The 7,763-nt window shown below is 32.6% G+C and overlaps 1 non-coding gene across 1 annotated transcript; it reads left to right on the top strand.

The window, feature by feature from the left end:
• The first annotated feature begins 362 nt into the window (after positions 1-362).
• TRNAL-AAG (transfer RNA leucine (anticodon AAG)) lies at positions 363-444 on the top strand. Its single transcript has one exon. It is a non-coding gene; the product is annotated as a tRNA-Leu (tRNA).
• Positions 445-7,763: the final 7,319 nt, after the last annotated feature.

Below are 7,763 nucleotides of genomic sequence, written 5' to 3'. Positions count from 1 at the left end.
GGGCTATCTGCCTAAGAGATGTCTTCGTGGAGGACTTTCTAAGGGGAACTGGCTTACATACACGTTACACATTTTCATCCAATAAAAAGACAAGGAAATTAATTGAATTTTCAAACTGCAGTCCGTAGGTAACAGTTACGAAATGAAAATCCCCGAACGAGGTGCAACGGAAAATAAAAAAAAAATAGCTCTATTTTCTTACCCATAATAGTTGGATTCGATAGGAAATGGGCGCCGCGACCTCGTTCTATTTTCGAAACCATTTGCTTTGGACAGAAAGTTGTTATCAGTTTAGATTGAATTTTGGAATTTTTTTTTTTTTTTTTTTTTTTTTTTTTTTGTATCTTCTCTTTTAACGTAAGGGTAGCGTGGCCGAGCGGTCTAAGGCGCTGGTTTAAGGCACCACTCTCTTCGGGGGCGTGGGTTCGAATCCCACCGCTGCCAGGCGCTCATTTTAAGATAAAGCTTTCGTTTATTCATTGAAATTTAAGTATGTGTATCGGAAATTCTAAAGGTAGGCTTATTTTAAAATTATTTTGCGGCACTGCTCTTGAACTGAATTTTATGGTTTAAGTGCGAAGAACGTGATATTTAATAAATAAAGGTAACACACAAAATGTTAAAAAAACGCCCCTTTGGACGTAATTTAAAATCTGAAACCTGTCAGATTCCCTCACCCACCGTATAGTGTTGCCATTGCTCGCTTTGAAATCGTTGAGTTGCTTACTCAAAAATTCGTTAATGTTTTATAAAATGTGAAAAACATAATAAAACGAATTCCAAATTTGGGCTTCCAGATGCTTATACTCGAGTGGAGGAATACGTTATTCAAAATTCTATGTCTTTAGGTACCGTTGTTGTTTCACAGTGCGAGAAACATGCATACATTCGTACAGATTCTTCATTACTTAATGTCTTTAAATATAACGCAGGGCTATAATATTTGGTGGCAACAATTTGAAAAGTGAAACGCCATTTTATAGTGGACGACGGAAAATGCTAAAAAACTATTTACACAACACGATGCCTATTAGAATTACCACAAGTATTTGATGTTATATGACTTAAGCGTTGGTTTTAGAAACATAGAGAAAACTATCGATTTTGAATCCAAAGCAATTTTACTTCTCAATCAATAAAAGCCGTCGTATTTCTTACGTACTCAGTTGAAGTGCATTGATACATTGCAACACTTTCAATTTGCCAAATGTGTGTTGAAAAAAGGAGCTAATTTATTGAGATTCAGACCTCTTCAGGAGGAAGAGGCTCTAAGAATATGTTCAGGACAAACGAAGCGCATGTAGGGCCATCTTCAGCCACAGGATCGATGTCTTATCGGAGAGCATTCGCCGTGGAAAGCTCCGCCATTAAACTTTCTAAGAATCCAAATGGACGCATTGAAAAGGCGGCACAATGATTAACTCTCGCTGAAAATCAAAGCAAACTCTTATCGGGTGGGGCCGGGGACCCTTGAGAGGCGTCTAAAGCCTCACTTGTTGGTTTTAGACTCGGCCATCGATGTAACTTGTTCCTAAATGAGTGTTATTTAGGAGCCATCTTCGATACTCCGGACAGTTAAGCTGCTCCCTCTTCACATACCTCTCCGGAGAGATGATTTAGATCTGCAAGAGCACCAAAATAAAGGGACTTCTTCCCAAAACTCAATCCTTATTTACTGGTCGGAATCCACTCCAGGTCGTTACTGACATTTCTCTTGATGCATGAACGTTTGAGCTTTCTTGGGATTCATCACCTTCATTGTAACTTTTAGGCAACTTGCCTGATATTTGAACAAAAGGAGCATGTCTATAGGACATAGCTGCTTTGCAAAAGTGTGCAAATCTAATAACTAAACCATCTTCTCTACATATAATAAAAGAAAGAGTCTGTCTGTGTGTGTGTGTGTCTTTCGTTCGCGCAGCGCTTAAGCTAATAGACCCACGGCTACGAAATTTGGTACATAGGTGCATCTAGACAAGAGCAAGTACACCTCGAAGTGATTTTTACGAAATTCGAATTCGATTTTTTTTTTATTTTATGTTTTGTGACGAAATCGCGTCATTTTGAGACATAATGGGCTATAGGAAAGCGAGATTTTACTCTACACACTCCATTTTCACATCGTCTTGAAACGTAGGCACTCATCCATTTTACGAACTTAAAATAAAATTCGTGTTTCAATAAATCGATTGAATATGAATTTATTTAACAAAGGGAGCTTAACACCTTTTCAACGGAATATTTTCTAAAAACGTTTATTTTTTAAAATGTACAGTTTATTTTTCTTTGATTTTTGGACACGTTAAACTTTCATCCTTGCGACTGCTTTTACAAAACGAATTTTGGAAAAATGATAATATTTTGTATTTAAAATAAATAAATAAATAAATAAATGAAGCTTCCGAGTACACTTCTCACATCTCACATCTTTAAAAATGTGATTTTTGCAACAATTTTCCTTTCTTATTGTTGTTGATAGATTTTTGATGAAATCGCATCACTTTGAATAGTTTCATTCTTTTAGAAATATGGGTTTGGCAACAATGTTTCATCGTATTTCTTAAGTCACTGTTTTTAAGAGCTTGGCATATTTCATTGTCATTTATATATATATATATATATATATATATATATTATATATATAATACATTTTTATAGATTTTTTTTGATAGAGTTGTTCTGTAGAGTAAAATTCTGTGCGGAATTTTATGTTTTTTGAGTTGCTTACATGTTATTTTTTGCTTATTTCACTGCTTGTAAGATATTGAAAACTTTTGCATGTTCCTTCGACGGAAAGTTGATTAATTTTTTAATTAGGATAATTAATATTTGTATTAAGGGATATAGCTTATTTCATTGTAATTTTTTTCTCTTGAAAATATAAGATAAAATATCATTAATTATACTTTGCTTTTCCGAATTTTTTGGTTTTTGTATTCTTTTATGTTATTTATTGCTCATTTCACTGTTTTTAAGATATTGAAAATTTTTGAGTGATTTTTTTTTAGTAAACAAAGTTCTTAACCTCCTTTATACCATTTGAGTTTTTAAGATTTTGCAAAGGGAAGTTGGTTAATTTATTTATTAGGATAATTAATATTTGTATTAAGGGATATTGCTTATTTTCATTGTAATTTTGTTATACGTAATAACTTTTGTTTTATGAAGTTGTTCTGCAGAGTAAAATTCTACGCAGTTTTTAAATTTAACGTTTGGCGTTTCCTTCGGCCATTTTTCCGGTACATTTAAAAGCCTGACGAAGGCTGGCTGCTAGTATATCATATATACATAATTTAGTTTTAACCAATTTTGGATTTGCCCGTTAGTATATCTAATTGCACAAGTATATCCTACTGAACTTATTTTAAGATGCTCCCACATGCTTCAAATTGATATATTGAAGCTCTTCTGCAAGAGATTCAACTAAATGGTCTAAATCTTGTGCCTCCATGAAAAAATTAAAGAAGTTCTTGAAGTTCTTTTAACGCGAAAGTAGAGACATGCTTCTCGTGGAGTGCACACGAGCATTTTCCTATTACTTATCTTCCAGATGGCGCCCAAATTGTTCGACAGTTGGTTTTAAATGAGTGAAATAGTATGGACATTTTTCAGTTCTGTGTTTAGAAATATAGAATTAGAAGCAGAAACTAAATTGTAAATTTTATTATCTATTTTCTTGTGTATTTCTTTAAAGGTCTTATACTTTCGATGATGAGTTTGATTTGGTTTATTTGATTCTGGCAAAGCCTCGAGGGATATCTGCCTAAGAGGAGGAATGCCTTCGTGCAGGGAGGACTAAGAAGAACTGGCTTGTATACGCGTTACACATGGGGAAAACCACGAAAATGCCCATGCACACAGCCTATTCGCAGGATTGGAACCTCGGACCCAACTCCTAGTGTTCAGCGATTTTACCGCTCCGCCGCTGGTGGGCTTCCCTTTCGATGATGAGTGAAATTAGGCTGTTTTTCTCATGCGAATGATATGTTTAACAAAATCAAAAGAAATTATATTTTTCCATTACTCATTTAGTTCACATTCTTGATGATTAAATTGGTAAATAAATTAATTGCATTAATTTGATCTTATCTGTAGAATTTAATTACTTAAGATGTGCTGTAAAATCAAAAAGAATTTTTTAAGTTCTTTAGCTTACGTATTACAACACACGATAAACTGAAACCCTTGTAAAAAGCATTCAAAAAAATTAAACACTTTTTTTATTTAAATAATTTTAAATCAAAGAATATTGAATTATTAGATTATTTCATAAAATAATATATATAATTTGCAATACCTAATTAGACATATCCATTATATTAAAAAAATCCTCTTCAAAGATTTTACCCTAAACCTCCAATTTTCGTACATTTTTAAAAAATTTTAGGCTAATATTAAAAATCTGATATATTCCCCCCCTCAAGGATTATTTTATTAGAAAAAGTGCCTTTATTTTATGTTTGGCTTAACACAGTAAATGTGAAATAGCTTAACACGGTAAATTTAAATGTTAAACACCCGTAATAAATAATTCTTCAATAATAATATATGTGGCTTTTTAGTTAGAAATCACTTATTATTATTTATTTTATATCTAACTCTCTGGCAAGAGATTACACCCCCCCTTTCATTATGTCTTTTTTAAGCCCGAAACCACTATTAGTCTCGAAACACGATTTTGCGTTGTTTCACTTTAAGCTTTGCTTCACTTTTCGTTCGAGTATGTTGCCATTCAGCAAAATATAATCTTATCTTTCAAATTTAATCTGTCTGATATTAATCAGTAAGAGAAAAACAGTAACAAGTATCAGTAACAAACTAAGTTATTTAAAAACAATTAGTGTGTGTGTGTGATTATGGCAAAGCCTCGAGGGCTATCTGTCTAAGAGGGGGGATGCCTTCGTGGAGGACTTTCTAAGGGAAACTGGCTCGTATACACGTTACACATGGGGAAAACCACGAAAATGCCCATGCAGCCAGCCCGTTCGCGGGATTCGAACCTCGGACCGAACTACCAGTGTTCAGCGACTTTACCGCTCGGCCGCTGGTGGGCCTAAAAAGGATTAGATATAGTTCTTAAGAATATTATTTTTTCACTTTTTAATCGGATAGATTTAAATAAAAATGCATTCATGATAAACTAACATTAAATAACTAAAATTAACATTTCTATCTAATAAGATAGCAAAAAATTAAATTAAGTCAGTAAATTTAAATAAAACTAATATTTCTAATTAAAAGCATTAAATATATTTATATAATTACGCTACACATTTTTTCCCTTTTCAAATATACAGAAGGTGTACAACGTTTCCATGCTAGCCTAAATATATATTCATCTAGCTTCCTATAAAATATTCCACCCGGACTGTTTCTGTTAATAAGCTTTACTGATAAATAACTGATAAACCATACTAAAACTTAAAACAGGTCTTTTGGGTGACCGTTGAAATCTAAACTCTGTTAGGTTTATTGTTTTTTACGTATTATTATTTTTTTAACCTTAAAGTTTAAATGTATATTAGTTTTTAATTATTTTTACTGGTTGCATAAAATTTAGAAAATTTCAGATAATAGTAGTTATGTAACGAACTTAGCCGAGCGCAAAATGAAAATGCTTTTTAAAGTTTTTCTTCTTGCATTTCTTTACAAATGCTTTTAATCTCTTAATATGCTCAAGGGAGTTGACTTAGATAAACCGAACTAAATTATTTTTGCGTACCCAAGTAAAAATGATTTGGACTTATTATTATTATTATTTAAGATGTGAATACAACAAAATATACCCGTTACAGTTTTGAGTTAAAATAAAGAATAAAAAAATTGGCGGGAAAAGCCCATGTTCTGCGCTTTTAATTGGTGCATTAAGTGGTTAATTGCATTCTTTTTTGCCTAGCCGACCTCTGGCTCAGTGAATAAAATGATTGAGCGCTGGTAATTAATTACCCCTACGTTTGATTATCATTAATAGATTGATTTGATTGCATGGGTATTTTCACGAGTTACTGCGTAAACAGACAGTTTCTAAAAAATAATTCTCAGGAAAGCATCTCGTCAGAGGTAAAAAGCCCGCAATGTGCAGTGCCATATAAATTACCATCTTCCTTGTTATATAGATAAACTATAACTCTGCCCTCAAAACTATTTTAAACTCGCTTATTATATGGCCTACCTGCAACCGAGTGGAAAAGTCACTGAACGCTGGTAGTTCAGTCTGGGGTTCAAATGCCAGCGAACGGGCTGGCTGCATGAGGATTTTCGCAGTTTTCCCCATGTGTAATGTGTATACGAGTCAGTTTCCCTTAAAAAGGACGAATTCCACCGCCATAGGCGCACAGCCCTTGTGTGCTTTGCCGTAATCAAGTAAATCAAACGCTTCCTTGTGTGCTTTACCGTAAACAACTAAAAATGCTAAACTAATTACTAATTTTTAATAATCTGTCCGAAGGCAGATATTTTATAAGAAATAAAGCCTGAAGAAACTTAAAAGTTCGTTCCAAAAATCCCAACTTCTATTCTTTTTTTAATAATTTTAAACATACAAGGCAACTTGTTGACTGTGACGCAGATTATGTTTGCTTTTTGTTTTGATGGTTTTAAATATTTTTAACGTTTATTTATTAAAAAATTTTATAGCAAGCGTAAAAATATCTTTTTCTTATTTGCATCATCAGATTTGCAAAACGAAATACATAGATTAATTGATTTATTATAAATTTTTTCAGCAAATTTTTTTCGAAAATGTTTTTGACAAAGAGGAAACAGAATATTTTGGAGAATGGGAATGCATGACTTTACGAACTTTTTTTTTTTTTTTTTTTTTTTTTTTAAGAAGCTGCGGCGACAAAAAACTTAGTTTTCCTAACTTTTAAAATGGAAAATTATATTGCAAAATTAACTATAAAAGATGCTATATATTAATTAAATTATTGTTTAAATACACAATATTTGGCAACAACTTATGACTACGCCCTGACCGTGTTCAGAGTGAATTTCTGAAGTACTAAAGAACTAACGAATGATTCTTCAGTCGCGAGATAGAAAATATTCTGCATGTTCCCAAGTCCTAATTTGTACTCAATAGCAAAGAGGACATATACCCTGCTCCTCCCCTTTGAGGAGGGTGTGGGGGGTTCTTTAAATCTTTCTACAATACTTAAAATATAAAAAAAATTAAAGAATTTCAGTCTTAAATTTTAAAAACATAACATTTCTATAGTTTTAATATAATGGAAAGTTTTTATAGAACTTTCTCCAAAGACCGGACTCTGAATCATTAGTTTATACTTTAACGAGCGACTGATACCGTTTAGCCTGGATTTGTAAATTAACACTAACTTGAACAGCCAATCTTTATTACTGATCACCACATTTGAAACTTGGGATGGTACATGAATATGAGGGCCTTTTGATTATATTAGGGAGGTTCATACACATGATTGTATCAAATTGATAAACAGTTGCATCATTTTGGTCATATAACTGTAATTAATGAATTAAAATTTGCAGCAAACTCAGTAAAAATTCTTTAACGCTGTCCTCTTTATTCATACCAGGCGCTTCAAGTAGAAATATAAGTTTAAAATAAAAATAGCAATGATAAAAAGGCCCTGGTTTCAAATGAAAAAAAACCCAGTAAATTAATAGAAAAAAAAAAAAAAAAATCCAGGAAGTATTTTCTAAAATTTGCACCACCCCGGGCCTCTGATTTTGTTAATCGGTCCAACATGCGCCATGTGTGTTTAGTTTTTTTTTTTTTTTTT

Source organism: Stegodyphus dumicola, chromosome 8 (assembly GCF_044657685.1).
Source record: "Stegodyphus dumicola isolate Sdum_Otavi_A_Nest chromosome 8, ASM4465768v1".
In the NCBI taxonomy this organism is placed as follows: domain Eukaryota; kingdom Metazoa; phylum Arthropoda; class Arachnida; order Araneae; family Eresidae; genus Stegodyphus; species Stegodyphus dumicola.
Note: the sequence above shows the minus strand (reverse complement) of the source record. Positions and strands in the feature narration are given on the sequence as shown.